The sequence below is a fragment of the Musca autumnalis genome, unplaced genomic scaffold (genome assembly GCF_047663935.1).
Source record: "Musca autumnalis isolate F117 unplaced genomic scaffold, ASM4766393v1 scaffold_2, whole genome shotgun sequence".
Lineage (NCBI taxonomy): Eukaryota > Metazoa > Arthropoda > Insecta > Diptera > Muscidae > Musca > Musca autumnalis.
The window spans coordinates 127,353,397-127,370,514 of NW_027411755.1; the positions used below are offsets into that span (position 1 = coordinate 127,353,397).

Genomic DNA, 17,118 nt, shown 5'->3' on the forward strand with positions numbered 1-17,118 from the left:
CTTATTTTTCTAAAAGTAAGGTATAACAAAAAGGGATTTTAAATAAAAGATGTAAGAACGGGCCTTAATCTAATTTTTCAAACCGATGCACACTGCTAATATGCATTCTTCCCTGTGCACTCGAACATTGAAACCATTTATAAAAAAATTAAGATATTGAAAAAATTGTGGAATCGATTGAAAAAGACCTAGGCTTTAATTCTGACGTGTACTTTTTTTGAGTAAACAATTATTAAAGTTAAAAAGACCAGTGCCGAATATCTTAAACGCTGTTAATATATATGCTGAAACAGATGCCTACAAATATGCAATTTTTAAACTTACAAGCAATTTTACCCCAATATTTGCAGCAATTCATTGGGTCAACACATTTTTATCTCTATACGAACCTTTTTAGAACCAGTTGTCAACACAAAAATCTCTACGATTGTTTACGAATCGCAATGGAGAAAGTTATCATTCGTAAATTGGAGATGGTATTAAATATGCTTTCCGTTCCAACAAGTAATTCTTAAGTAGAAAGAGTCTTCTATTTTGAACCATATTCAGAAATAAAATGCAGTACGAGTTACTAGAATAAATAATCAATTTTCTAACAACTCCATTTTTTGTAGAAATTTTGACTTACAACAAGATATGGACTCAAGCTGACACAAAGATGTAAAATTTTGACCCACGTAAAGAAATGTTACAACTCTTCCATTATACAAATTTATATAAATCCAATGAGACTAATGATTCTGAATCACTTGAAAGTGAAGTTTTCAATATCGTTAATTTAATTCATATATAAGTGTATAGAATATTTTACAAGTTTAATGATATGAATTTCAATAGTAAAATAAAACTAGATTTGCTTTTTTGTAATTATTTGTTAAAAAATTTTTGGGGATTTTTTTGAGGAAATTCAATAAAATCTGGGGAATTTTGGGGAAAAGTTTTGGGCAAGTTGGGGAAAAGAGTCTAAAAAATACTGGCAACGCTGCGTCCAACCTTTCGCTTGTTTGACTTTGTAAGTTAACGCAGACGGATAGACATACATTTTCTCAAGGCACATCTTTTCAGTTGTACTTTTGTTGTTGCTGTCACATGAACCAAATAAACCGGCTACAACAGGGTCTTCTGTTTACCCTCTCTCTCTCTTTTGTCTGAACACAGTGTTTGTTAGGTCCAAAAAAGTAGAATTGGATTTGTCGATTTCCTGAGTGAGATCGATCTTCCGAACAATACTTAAAAGCAGAGCTGAGCAAAATCGAGAGAGAGGGAAATTTAAGGGAGAATTACCCCCAGTTTTTGTAACTTATTTTTGTTCGTTCGTCTATATTCGTAATAATTTAGGCATTCATAGCTCAGCCCCCAGATGGCATACACATCTAATTTTTCGTATACCCGTTCCATATATCGTTAAGGATTCCTCATTTAAAAATCAACGCTCTACATTTGCGCTAAAGCGAGTAAATCGATCTACAAAATTTGACAATTCGTGTGAGAAGAATAAAAGTTTTTACAAAAACTGGGGGTTAATATTTTATTCTTCTTGATATTTCATTGCTTATTTCAATATTTTTTAAACATTAATGTTGTCTAAAATCGTCCACAATGCAAATTATTAAAAAATATAAATAAAAAATTGAATAAACTTTTAATTGTTCATGGTTCACAAAAAACTAAGAATACGATTTTCCAATTTGCCTGTGTGCCATCACACAGGCGTGCTCACCCCGCTCACCCCTGCTTAAAAGAGCGACCAGTAGTGCGATTCTCTAACACATTTTTGGAGTTACCGACAAAAATCGGTAAAATGAAAATGCTTATAATTTCGGTAATTAACGATATTATTCGGTAAGTTAGCGACCAATAGAAAGTAGTCGCAAAGTTCTACCAATAGCAATAGTGTTGTCAACTTTTATTTGAACATTTCATTTATAATTTTGTGTTTTAATGTTACCGATTGTTGTCGGTAACTCAAAAAAAGAGTTCGAGTATCACAATACAGATTAAAGAACAAAAATAATGTGGGAGTTATAGCAAAAAAATATATAGGTATTTCAAGAACACGAAATGTCAAATTAAAGCCAAATCGATTGAAAACTGTGGCCAAGATCTTCAAAACATTCGCAAGAACACAGTTACATGATGGATATAGTGAACCTAGCGAAATCGGTCGCGGAATCATTAAATGTACATTGAATTATTTGATTTGAAATCATCTATTGTTGAAGTATTAAATTGGCGTTCATGCGTTCCGACAGGTTTTTTTTCTGCACCAATCAAGACATTAAACCAGAGGAGCCCCTACTTAGCGAAAACAGTATTCGCGTGCTCACTAAGTGTTGTATCGATTTTCTCACTCACACACAGAGTTTTGAAATACTCGCTCGTATACTACTCGGGAGTGAAACTCGCTCGAGTACTTGTGCCAGTAGAAAAAAATATAGTATTCTCTATTTTTCTTCGTCACTCGCGAAAAATATTTCCGATTTGCTCGATTTTACTCGCGAGTGAAACGTAGTTGCGAGTACGAGTACATGAGGAGTACGAGTTTTGGAAAAATTGGAAGTGAAAATTCTCGAAATAGAGTAAGAAAGAGTTTACACTAAGAGTAAACTCGAGTAGGAACAAGTAAGAACGGCGTTATGTTCGGCCTGGCCGAACTTGTTATACCCTCCACCACGAGGTGTATTGAAGTAAAACTGAACAATAAGTTTCCTTTCGTTTATGAAGAAGAATAAATACCAAATTCCAGAAATGTCGGTAAAACAATGTGACTATCTTTCAAAATACCGAAAATCGGGAGGTACAGTCCTGTGGGGACAATTTTCGGGGAGAAAGTTTTATACCCCCAGCGAAGGCTAAATACCAAATTTCAGCAATTTCGGTTGAATATTGCGGCCACAATCTTCAAAATACCTAAAATAGGGAGGTACCGTTCTATAGGGATATATGAAGGAGTGGACCTATACCAACAAATTTCATATGGCAAGTTTTATAAACCAAATGAAGGTGAAATACCAAATTTCAGCCATTTCGGTTGAATAATGAAGCCACAACCCTAAAAATACGGTAAATCTGGAGGTACCGTTCTATGGGGGATATATGAAGTTTTATACCTAGAGTTCTAGAGTTATGTCGTTCATGAACGAACCGGTTACAAGGAACGATTTCGTGAAAAGAACGAACGGATCCGTATCCAGCACATTCGTTTATGTCGTTCATTTAGATCCCTGATGGCCAAGACATTGCTGATTACAAAATTAGGAGCAGAACCACCATATTTATTATTTATCTACCTACATAAGCTGCGTTTGCGCAAGCATCACAAATTTGCACACACAAAAAATCAATGATTTAGTTAGCTCATATCGTTCAGTAAATCATATCGTTCATCTCTTTCTTTTAGCTTCTTTCGTTCATATTCAAATCCACCACCACGTTAGAAAACCAACATGATTTTTATGCACACAAACAAACTCACACACGCTGCGCTAGCGCAAGCATCACAAATTATCACACACAACACAATCAATGATTCAGTTAGCTGATATCGTTCATGATCCATTAAAAAGGTAGATGCCTCAGCCCAGCTGATCGAGTCTAAAACGTCAAAAAACTAGGAATTCTCCATGAAAAATCAAAACAAAAAAACCATATGATTCGGTAAGAGATAGCATGTGTTCACTTTATAGACAAACACAAGCGACAAAAAGAAACAACAAGAGATCATTTGGCGAAAATTTTGACATTTTACATTACAAAAAAAGTGGCTTTGTTGTAGCAATTCGCCGTTGTTTCTACCTTTTTAATTGTAGCATGATATCGTTCAATAGGTCATATCGTTCAGTTACTCATGTCGTTCACTAGATCGTATCGTTCATCTCGTTACTTTAGCTCAGGCATGATCAAAAAGAGAACGGAGAAAATGTGAATGTATTCAAAATATTAGCAACTTATAACAGTGTGTTAGTAGGTTTGTATTCACGCAAGCTATAAAACAATAACAAATCAAAACATATGTTCACTTTTGTACGCTCTTTCTGTGCATTCGGGTCGTGTGCGTGTAAATTGCCGAAAATCATCGGCACCGCCGCGCCAAATGTGACCATGCTTGCTTTAGCTTCTCTTGTTCTCTTTGCTTCTTTTTTGCACACAAACTCACACAAGCTGCGTTAACGCAAGCATCACAAACTGACACACACAATCAATGTAGAGAAGAAGAATTATGAACGATATTCAAAAGAAAATGATGAACTAAAATGTTTTATTGAATGAAAAAGAGCCAACGAACGAAGTGAACGACCCTGATCTTTTTGGTGAACGGAATGAAAAAGATCGATCCGCTCAATGAACGAGATTGCCCAACACTACAAATTTCAGCCATTTCGGTGTGATAATGAAGCTAAAACTTTTAAAATACTGAAAATCTTGTGGTCTGATAGAACGAGGCTATATCAAAACTTGCTTTAGCTTCTCTTGTTCTCTTTGCTTCTTTTTTGCACACAAACTCACACAAGCTGCGTTAACGCAAGCATCACAAACTGACACACACAATCAATGTAGAGAAGAAGAATTATGAACGATATTCAAAAGAAAATGATGAACTAAAATGTTTTATTGAATGAAAAAGAGCCAACGAACGAAGTGAACGACCCTGATCTTTTTGGTGAACGGAATGAAAAAGATCGATCCGCTCAATGAACGAGATTGCCCAACACTACAAATTTCAGCCATTTCGGTGTGATAATGAAGCTAAAACTTTTAAAATACTGAAAATCTTGTGGTCTGATAGAACGAGGCTATATCAAAACTTCTATACCAAATTACAAAGCTCTATCTTAAAATTTGCGGGCTGTATCTTGATTTCAACAGACGAACGGACGGACATGGATATATCGACTTAGAATTTTATCCTGATCAAGAATACACATATGTACTTTATAGGGTCTCCGATGAATATTTCGATGTGTTTAAAACGGAATGGCCAATTTAATTATACCCTCCATATTATGGTGGAGGGTATAATTTATTTATTTTTTGACCGATTGTGGGTGTGTAGTAGTTGTTCGGAGGTTCGAAAATTCGAAGGAGGTTGTTAGGAGGTTCGGAAGAGATTGTTGGGAGGTTCGGATGAGGTTGTTCGGAGGTTCGGATGAGGTTGTTCGGAGGTTCGGGTGAGGTTGTTAGGAGGTTCGGAAGAGGTTGTTCAGAGGTTCGGGTGAGGTTGTTAGGAGGTTCGTAGGGTCGGATTCTTCGATACCGGTTTGACCAGTCTACATATGTTTGTTTTTGTATCGTTTTTTATACCCTCAGCCTTTAGGCTAAAGAGGGTATTTACACTTTGATACGACCAAAAATGTGCCTCACAGAAATAATGGTTTTAGACCCCAAGTATGTTTGTACGATATCCGTTTCAGACAATTTTGAGTAGAACTAGCAATGTCCGTCCGTCTGTCTGTCGGTCTGTCTGGCTGGTGCGCACGATAACTCTCGAACGGATCAATCGATTCGGTTCAAACTTTGGGTATCGAAATATTTTGTCCAGATTCGATTTAAGTTCGAAGATGGGCCACATAGGTCTTCTCCTTCAGGTACCTCCCCCACAAATGTTCAAAAATTGTCGCAAAACTTGTGCGCACGATAACTCTTGTAGGGAATAACCGATTTGGTCCATACTTTGCACATCGTGTAATTTCTACCAAACTTAGATGAGGTTCCAATATGGACTCAATCGGTCCACTCCTTCGGGTACCTCCCAAACAAATTTCGGAAAAGTTCAGTTTAGAACCTGGTCTCGAATCGCTTTGATTTTTGTTTACGAAAATTGTATTCGCTGTCCTCTATACGACGCTGTAAGTTTCATTAGGGGCAAGTCCATACTTCCTGAGAAAATAGCCTGGAAGTTACAAAAAACCCTCTGACACCGTGTGTAGTGGTTGGAGCGCAAGATAACTCTCGAACGGATCAACCGATTCGGTCCAAAATTTGGCTTTCGTAATATTTTGTCCAAACTTAGTTCAAGTTCTACGACGGATTATATCGGTCCACTCCTTCCGGTACCTCCCCCACCAAAGTTCGAAAATGTTCGGAAAATTTGTGCGTACGATAACTCTTGAAGGAAGTAACTGATTTGGTCCATTCTTTGCACATTATGAAATTTCTATCAGACTTAGATGAGGTTCCAATATGGACTCAATCGGTAAACTCCTTCGAGTACCTCCCACACAAAATTTCGGAAAAGTTCAGTTTAGGACCTGCTCTCGAATCGCCTTGGTTTTTGTTGTAACATCTTGTATTCACTCTCCCCTATACGAAGGTACAAGTTTCCTCAGGGGCAAGTCCATACTTCCTGAAAAAATAGCCTGAAAGTTGAAAAACAAACCTTATGACACCATGTTGATGGGTGGAAGCGCAAGATAATTCTCGAACGGAAATGCCGATTCCGGCCAAAATTTGGCCTTCGTAATATTGTTTCCAAACTTAGTTTAAGTTCGTAGATAAGCCATATCGGTCCACTCCTTCAGGTACCTACCCCACAAAAATTCTAAAATATTCGGAAAAATTGTGCGCACGATAACTCTTGATGGGAGCGACCGATTTGGTCCATACTTTACACATTCTCATAATATCTACCAGATATAGATCAGGTTCGAATATGGACTATATTTGTCCACTCCATCCCGTACATCCCACACACAATTTTGGATAAGTTCATTTTAAGACCTGCTATTGAATCACTTTGTTTTTTCTTGAAGCAACTTACATTTGCTGCCTCAATTACGATGGTAAAAGTTGTTTCAGGGGCAATTCCATACTTCTTGAGAAAACAGCCCGAAGGGTGTAAAAACCGCCTATGGCACACCCATGGTCTATGTCGGTCCATTCCTTTAATCAACATTTTTGTCGGTTCATACGACCAAAATTTTGAAACCCCCTAAATACACAAGTTGAACAGGCTGAGGGTATATCTCTGTCGGCAAAGCCGACTGATACTTTTTTACTTGTTTTTTTTTTGTGTTGGGAGCAGCATAATGCCTGCTCCGAATTCTATTGGTCCGTGCAGCGATGGAAGAAAACCCAGGACCAATATATATTGATGGAAATGAAATAGCGAATGGACTGGAACGTTGCGGATCCGAGTCAACCGATATTGAAGTCGACAACTCAATCAGGCCAACCTTGTGCCATTTCATGGGGAAGTTGGAACAAGGATATCGGGACAAGAATATTCAGATCTGGCACAATGAACCTAGATGCAAGGTATCGAACACTTATTGGGGGTTATTCTAAATGAACATACCCCGTGAGTTTTGTTTCACCATCGTTTCAACTTAAGAGAAAGTGAGAAAACTCTCGGGGAGTTTTCATTCAGAATAACCCCCCTTATGTAGCTGTCCTATGCTCACGGCCCGGAGACAGGGAATCATGGGTGAACACACTTTGCTGACAACATTCTGCTAAACCGAGCCAACACAAGTCTGCTTCTTCTTGCCGTAAAACTCATAAAGACAATCTCTCTTCTGAACAACTAAAATCTTCATTACCCTTTTACCATTTCTCTATCTCTTATTCCTGTTGTCCACAATTATCTATTTTCTTTATCTTCACTTTTCAGCACTCTACGAGCAGAGGAAAAAAATATAATTGATCCTACAATATTCGAAGATCAAAATGTGTATCGTAAAGATATTATTAGATTCCGTATGTAGTATTGTGAGTCCAACAATCCTTTTTGTCAATTGCAACAATTGTTTTTGTCATATCCAACAAAGGTTTTGTTAACTGGACAATATTGTTCTCTTTTCTTCGACAATTTTATTCTCTTCTGTCGATATTCGACGCTGTGGTGAAAAAACAATTTTGTTTGTATGACAGAATCATTTTATCTTTATCCTCGTGTTTTTTTTTTTTTTTTGTATGTACAGTATGAGACTCTTGTTTTTATCTGTTTTTCCTCTCTCATTCTTCTTTGGGTTTTGATGGTTGAATTAGTTGAGAAGTGTTTTTGAGAGGAAACTAATTTGTGTTTTCTTTTCATATTTGTTATGGTTTTTTGTTCCTTATGTTGTGGTGGGTGCTTTGATGAGCTCAATGGAGTAGTTCTGTTTGTTTTTGTTAACAGTTAAAGCAGCAAAACTTGACCATGTGTTGTACGCATCAATACCATAGCCGACCAAGAAGAGCGAGCGCTTAAATTGTTTATGTGTGGGTAAAATTACACTGACAGAACAGGGTGATGATTTTCATATTGAGTGTGAAATGAAAAAATATATTGTTGGCGTGTTCGCTTTGTATGACTTAAATTAAAAATAATATAAATAACTTCATAATTTGAAGAGTATTTTTCTTCATATGTTAATTTTTTTTTACCGAAAAAAAAACAAATTGTATATATAAAAATGATTTTTATGACTTTCTAAGCATAAAAAACATTTTTTTCTATGAATTTCCCTATTGACTCGGTGCGGTGGACTATTGTGGACCGAGATAAAGGCACCTCTTGAAAATGTCTTCCATTTTTCTACCAGTATCTCCAAAAAAGGTAATACTGACATAAAAAACTTCTTTAAAAACCCCCCATCTTCAAAAGGTCTACATTTCTTGGCCAATTCCTAAGCAATCTTATATGAGGCCTTGATTGTGGCATTATCATAATTGCCTTTGTCTTTTATAATATTAAGACTCCTATTATTATTTGTTAAATTATCTTTAAGCTGTCATATTATTTTTTTCGCTCATTTCCCGCCATCAAATGATATTTTGTATGCGTATTATAATGACGCCTAAGGTAAGATGGATATACATTTTTTATTGTTGCATTACAGACGAGACATCCTGCGTCAATAAAAATATTAATACAAAACAAAAAATCATTATCAAATTCTTCCCTCCACATATTTGCTGTACAACTGCAAAATCTTTTCAGTGTACCAAAAAAAAAAAAAAAAACAAATAAAGCGGCATCAACCTGCTTGCATGACATTCAGTACAAGACTGAAGCAAACAAAACATTTGATCTCTTAGTTTGCGTTCGGGTCGCGTGTGTGTAATTTGCCGAAAAACTTCGTAACCTTAACAATATTAACGAACGGGTTTGATCAATACTTGTATGTGACATTTATACCAAAGTTATGTGGAAAGTATAGATGCGAATTATAAAATCAAAAATTTCTGTAACAGGTTTTCTGGGCAATAGTGTTTGTAAAAATAATAATAATAAATAATATCATCTGTATTGTTAATGATTTTTACAATATTGCGGAATATCGCAAGTTGTTTTTGTTTGTAGCAAACTATGGTATTTTTGGATTCGCAATTACAATACTTGAACAAAACAAATTAATTGCTGGAACAAAAATAGGCATTTTTCCAACAAAACCGAAAAATATTTTTTCTACGTGTATTAGGATAAACACAATGGACCACAAGGTCTCCGAATGAAGTAGCTGTCTACTACGATAGCTACGCGCCCTTTAACCTAAGATATCCTAGCCTAACGTTCGACAGCATGTTTAAGTCATCCATGCAATCCACACCTATTTACGACAAGATCATAAGTAGGAACAATGCTTAAGTTGCTGGTCGGCAGCACTTGGCATGTTGCTGTGTTCCAGAATCTGCAAGGATCTATTATGTTTGAAATTTTGAGAATTTCCTTTATAAAATTGGAAAAAATTTGAAAATAATATCTTACAGGTCCTGGAACAGAGCAGTTATGAATCTTCCTTAGGAACAAATTAATTATTCGCTCCCAAATGTATCCCCAAGTTTAGCTACTTTGAGGATTTTAGTCTCACATTACAATCAACTTTACTGCCGTTTTCAAGTTCTATGTCGATAGACAATTGATATAGCCCCGAATATACTTACTGCTAAAGTATAAGTGATTTCAACCCAGCAAAAATACTCATTACAAATTGGCCTACTTTCTCATTATTTTAACACGGGCATGTCATAGGGAGTAACTACTTATTTTTTGGCACTTAAAAGTAAATAAATAAGTACTGAAATAAGTAGTTACGACTTGAAGTAACCAGGGAGTAACTACTTATTTATCTACTTTTTAGTGACCAAAAAATAAGTACTTACTCCCTATGACATGCCCGTGTTAAAATAATGAGAAAGTAGGCCAATTTGTAATGAGTATTTTTGCTGGGCAATTCACTGTGCTATGTTACGAGTCATGGTAGACTTTAGTTAGCACACAGAATTTGAACACATGTCTCTTATTTTCATTTATTAAGTCGTGTCGTGTGTCGTTTTAGTTTTATTTTGGGAGAACGAGTACGTACATACATATGTGTATCGGCAGCCAGCCGGCTATACTGGTAAAACAACTTTGGGGCATTTGAATAATTTCGGGTTTCGATGAGATTTTTGAAATTTATTTTCGAATTATGATATCAACACAATGTGCTTCTTCTTAGTGGTGTTGATTGATAGATATTTCCATAAAAAGATAAACAAATGTGTTTTTTTATCAACTTAACGGACCTATTAATGTTGAAGACAATCAATTTTAAGTTATTTTTCATTTCTAATAAAATAACATTGATAAAAAATTGAATATTCTCAATTCTTAAATGTTTTTGAGGCTATGACCCTTTCTGACCAGAAAACATTCTACAAAAAACTGATGCCTAGTCTGTGTAACATATCAAATCAATTTATTGTAATGCCACTCTCGTATCATTGTCAGCTTCAAGACTAGCTGCATTGAGTGCAGGCCTAAAATTTTGATATTATCCCTCTTTAAATTCCACCACAAAATAAAAACCTCTTCTTTGCCTTTAGTTTCAAACAACTGAAGATCTTTTCTTTGTTGATAATAATTTTTTAAATTGTATACATAACATAAAATACATACCAACAATAATGTACTTCTTCTTAATTGCATTCGTTTGCATTTTTATTAATAAACAAAATCGAATTGCTGTTTCATTCTCTTAAGTGCCTGACGATCCAGCATCTTCTGAGTATGACGCTTATGTTCCAATGGCGGCATTAAATTGCAAGCTAAACACACAAACTGGACAAGTTCCAAGAAAATTCATAAACGAAGCTTAAGTATTTTGAAGTGTTTGCGTTCACATAAAATGAATTGGCGACTTGCAAAGAAATTAATAAGTGTGAAATGGCTTTTAGACAAATAATCGCTACCCTACATATTTCAGTAGGTCGAGTTAGTCTTAAAGAGAAAATGATTTTATGGATGAAGGAAACATATTTTCCTCAAACATAATACGCTCACTCAAAGACGAAGGTCGTCTAAAAACGGCAGTTGTGCCAGAGGACATTGATCAGATCGCGAATTCAAACGGTCACCAGTAAAGAGTAACCTACTAAGCACACAGCTATACTCTGCAGTTGTGTGCTTATTAGAGTTAATATATGTGCGTAGTAAAGAAGTGAATAACGTTAATAGACGATTGTAGAATCGTAATCAAAACGAACCCTCTTTGTATTTAGTACAAATCGTATCGGGAAGTAAAACATCGTCTACACGGAGTTAGGTTAAACTTAATTCCGTAACAACACAATCGCAGTGCTTCAAAGGACTTTTATAATATCGTCTCATCCTATCTAACATTTTTTCGAAATTGTTTCGAATTCGGACAAATCTCTGAACAAATTTCCAATTCTGGTGCCGAATTCGGTACGAAAGTTGTATGGATGTGGTCACCGAATTCGAAAACAATTTTCTGAGGAAATTCTAAAAAAATATATTTGAGTTTCGCGACGAGTTCGGTCCGGAGAAAAATTTAGACTTTCTGACAGGAACCGGTCCAAATTGGAAAAAATTCTGGAAAATTCGATGGAAAATATAGATTTTGTGAAGTAAATCGGTTCGGAAAGAAATTCTGGAAAAATTCGAAGAAAATTTTAGATTTTCTATACAAAAACGGAAAAAAATCTTCGGTGCTGACGGCTTTGTTATTGACACATCACAGAACAAACCTCACTCAGAGACAATTTTCTTTTAATGTGCTATTTATGGAAGATTCTAATTTCAAACGTTCTGTACGAAGTATGTTGAGCCAACAGTAGCTTGAATTATGTATGACATGTTGCATTTATATTTAAAAAAATAAGAAAAATGTATATGCGAATTTTATAGCCAATCACTTTGTTTTTGACAACAACCGAACAAAAAAATCCCTCAAGAAATCTATTAGAAATCCGAACGAATTTGGAACGAAGATTCTTCAGAAAATGTACAGAGATCCTTAACAAATAAAAAAGTTCAGTCGGCTTTGCCGACAGAGATATACCCTCAGCCTGTGTGAATTGAAACGTCTATCTATTGACAATATCGAATCTACGGATTACGGATTTTGTAGCCCGTATCGAAAATTTCCGACAAAAAATATATTTGGTTTGAAGAACAAATGTGTTGCGGAGGATGTACTTGAAGGAATGGGCCGACATAGTCCATTTAGGAAGCGGATCTTAGTTCGGAATTCATTCATTTTGATAGATTTTGTGCCCACCAGTCATTTCAGTTGGTCACCGTATAACTTAAGAGGTTTTGGGTCACGATGGAAGCATGGTATTGTCCACGAAGAACATAAAATCGCTTAAACAGGACCACAAAGAATAGCATCGGTATAATTTTCCAAAGTTTCTTCGAATAGATCCTAAACTGCGCTTCAACAAAAATGTTGAACTATTGTGTGTGAGGAAAGTAAAACTACATTTGGACAAAATATTAGTAGACTCAAGGTTTGAACGGTTGCTCCGTTCAGCAGTTATAGCGAGTACTATTTTAATGTAATTTTTTAACTTTTGGAGTGGGGGGAGGTACCGGAAGGTGCGCAGCGACAGTGCCAATCTTCAAACATAAACTTAGTTTGGACTAAATATTACGAAGCCCAAATTTTGGACGGAATCGGCTGATCCGTTCGAGAGTTATCGTACGCATAGTGCAATAGGGATTTTTACAGCTTTCGGTCTATTTTCTCAGGAAGTATGGACTTGCCCCTGAAAAAAACTTGCACCGTCGTCATGGTGGCATCGAATACAAGTTGTTACAACAAAGATAAAAGCGATTCGAAAGCAGTCCTTCAACTGCATTTTTCCGAAATTTTGTGTGGGAGGTACCTGAAGGAGTTGACATACATAGTCCATATTCAAGCGCGATCGAAATATTACGATGGGCAAAGTGCGCTCTAATCACTACACATAGTGCCATAGGGAATTTTTACAACTTTCTGGCTATTTTCTCAGGAAGTATGGGCTTGCCCCTGATAAAACTTGTAACTTCGTAATGGGGGCAGCAAACACAAGTTGTTACAACAAAAATCAAAACGATCCGAGAGCAAGTCCTAAACTGAACTGTTCCGAAATTTTGTGTAGGAGGTACCCAAAAGGAGTAGACCGTTAGAGTCCATATTGGAACCTCACCTATGCCTGGTAGAAATTTCACGATGTGCCAAGTATGGACCAAATCGGTTACTCATTTTCGAACTTTTGTGGGAGAGGTACCTGAAAGAGTGGACTAAGTTTGGACAAAATATTACGAAAGCCAAATTTTGGACCAAATCGGCTCCCCCGTTTGAGAGTTATCGTACGCACCAGCCAGCCAGACAGACAGATGGACGGACATTGCTAAATCGACTCCAAATTGTCTGAAACGAATTTCTTCCAAACATACTTGGGGTCTAAATCCCTTATTTCGATGAGGCACATTTTGCCCGTATGAAAGTGTATATACCCTCGTTAGCATAAACGCTGAGGGTATAAAAAACCTTAAAAACCAGTAAGGAAAGGATCAAAGTCGGGCGGGGCCGACTATATGATACCCTACACCACTGTGAATATGTAAAATATAAATCGGAGCTATATCCAGATCTAAACCGATTTTGATATAATTTGGCACATTTATTTCCAGACCGAATTCAGTCACACATTCCAAATATCACTGAAATCGGACTTATATAGCGTGTTTGGAGCAACAAATACGCGAAATCGGCCGAAAATATATATGGGTGCGATATCCCAATCTGAACCGATTTCGATATAATTTGGCACATTTATTTCTAGACTGAATTCAGTCACACATTCCAAATTTCATCGAAATCGGAAATATATAGCATGTTTGGTACAGAAAATACGTGAAATCGGCCGAAAATATATATGGGAGCTATATCCAAATCTGACCCGACTTCTATATAATTTGGCACACTTATTTGTAGACAAAATTCAGTCACACATTCAAAATTTCATCAAAATTGGACGTATATAGCGTGTTTGGTGCAGCAAATACGTGAAATCGGGCGAAAATATATATGGGAGCTATATCCAAATCTGAACCGATTTTCACCAATAGCGTTCTTCCTATGGCTAAAAAAGTTGTTGTCCCCAATTTTCAGCTGAATCGGACAGACAGGCAGACAGACGGACGGACATGCATAAATCGACTCAGAAAGTGATTATATGTATATCCCCAAAAGGAACTATGGGTCTATTTCGTTTCCTTTTGTATGTTACATACAAATGCACAAAGACATAATACCCCTTACCACTGTGTGGTGTAGGGTATAAAAATCGGTACAATTTCTAGGAAAACTTTAGAGAAATCGTCAAATTTATAAAAAAAATAAGAATTTCGGAAAAAATTGTTAGGTGCGATGTGACAAATCATGGATATATGAGTATGAGCCCGAAACAAAACAGCTATTGGCCAAAGACGAGCCAAATCCAACGAATGTTGTTCGTGGAAGAAGTACTACAAAGCAAAAGATCACAAATATCCGTGGTCAACGTTTTCGTCGCCAAAAGTTGCTGTTGAAATATTAAAAAATCATGTTTTGGATGTGTCTCAATCGAAATGGAATAAATGCTTCGATAACAGGTGTATACATCTTGATGGAGAATACTTTGAAAGACAATAAAAAATATTCAGAAGAAGGTTGTGGTCCTGCAAACATCCGGCAATACTGCACTGAGTGTTTTGTATTTCATTCCGTTAGTTCCCTTGTGTCCATGTACTTTGAAGTTAATGTCTATATGACTATTTTCATAATCTAAAACCCGTAATACGAAAGATCCCTGATTCAAAATACAATAATTCCCGAAAGCGTGAAATGTTCAATGTAACAATAGAGTTCCATAATGGTCTTGAATAGAAGCGTTGCGTTGTTGTTTTGCCGAGCGTTAACCCTAGTAATTAAGTTACTCGAAATAAGAAATTGGGCGCCATACAAGTTCGAATAATGAGAACAACGTTAATCCTATAATTTGCAAAAACTTTGGCCTCCACGAAACACTGAGAAATGAAAATGTTGAAATAAGATTAAGCGTCACAGAAATCAAAACAACACTGTGCGCCAATCACTCAAAGGAAATGAAACCACATTGGGCGCCACTGACTAAAAGTTGTGACTACTGAAATTTCGGATTAGAAATTTTTTAACAAGTGTTTGCGATATATCCGATGATTTGCCGATAGTTTTAACGGGATACTAACATACGGGAAATGGACAATTGGGAGCCTCACAATGGAGCGAGCAATGGAAATTTGGAAATATGTAACATTTATTAAGCGCCACAGAAATGAAAACAACACTGGGCGCTACTATCTTAAGGGAAATGAAACAATATTGGGCGCCAGTGAGTAAAGTTGTGACAACACATTGGCTTCCAATACAACATGCGTGTCTCGTGCGCTTATTTCCACATCACCCTTAATTGCAGCTCCACTACCGAAAAGGCTAACGATATTGCGATTATATTAGCGCCTGTAAAGTTATCGGATGATTCCAACGTTTCTGGAGAAAATACTGTTGACAAGGATGGAACTTCTTAAGAGTCCTTTAATGGTTATTTTAATTATTATTAATATTTAACTCTAACTGGAACATTGGGCGCCGACAATAGCAGTTTCTATCTCACTTGGTTTGATTCCAGGTTAATCTGATAGATTTCACCTCTGTTTCGATAGAAAGACTCTTTCTAAGTTGAACAGGATCTAGCGTAACGATTGTTGAGATATTAGTATCATCACGGCAGTATAATCATCTCGGTTTCGGTATTGCTCATAATATTCAAATAACGCGTGATCCAACAACAGGTACTTTTTTCAACAGCCTTTTTCGTGTCACCTCGTGCCTCGTGCCTGAGTCGTGTCACGTGTTAATGTTTTTGTTTAGTACTGTTTGGCATTTTATCATAGAAAAGCTTACGCCTCTACAACGTTTACAAATCGTTCAACTTTATTACGAAAATTCGCGTTATATGGGGAGTGTGTTTCGAGCCTAATTTTGTTCAGTGATGAGGCACATTTCTGGCTTTATAGCAGGGACGCTCTTCTTTGCAAGGACTGTATAGTGAGGGCGCCCACTGAGTTGTTTTTGCATTTGCTTCTCTCTCTCACTTACAGTGTGAGTGAATGAAAACAAACAATAAACATCATGTGGTTTTTGTTTTCTTCATTTATACATACACACATACCAAAACATTGATGGTAATTTTAGAGGAGCAAGCCGCACATACACTTATTTTTTAGCATGCGGCTCATGAGTATCAAAATCAGCTACTTACGCATTTCTCTGGTAAATTCTCTCCAACTTCATGATGTACCTCAGCTTGCTTCTGATAAAGGAGACAGATGTCTTTCTCAGTATGCAAATTCGGATATATTTCCACGAACTTGCGTAGATATGTCACAGTACGTTTATAGTGCTTCGTATCCTTAACTTCTCTGGTAGTTATGTCATTAGAGTCATTGACTGTTGTTTGAGTCTTTTTGGATTCCCCGTCATCAGTCAATGATCCAATTCATCCTACTTCTGAAGTTTTTTATCGGTATGCGCCGATATAGGACCATCTTGAACTGGCTTGCTGCCAGTTGAACATCAGAGTCCATACTCCCTTCTTACTTACGTCTTGGCTGGGATGACCGTAGTGTTCAGCTCGCCATCAGTTAGGTCAAGTTGAGTAACATGTCTGCCGGGAGTGTATCCTGATTCTGCTCTTCTGAAACAAGTCTGTCCAGTTGGTCGAGGAGTTCCCTACTTTGCCTCTTTAAAGTATCCTCAATAATGTTCAGAGTCCCGCGTAGGACGCCCCCGCCCAAAGAATCGGTCCTGTCGGCCGTAGACCCATCTTGGTTTTAAGGACGAT

At 36.7% G+C, this 17,118-nt stretch overlaps 1 protein-coding gene across 1 annotated transcript in view; it reads right to left on the bottom strand.

Moving 5' to 3' along the window:
• Positions 1–17,118, bottom strand: part of papi (tudor and KH domain containing protein papi) — a 61,847-nt gene that overhangs the window by 29,411 nt on the left and 15,318 nt on the right. The gene's annotated exons all lie outside the window — the stretch shown is intronic.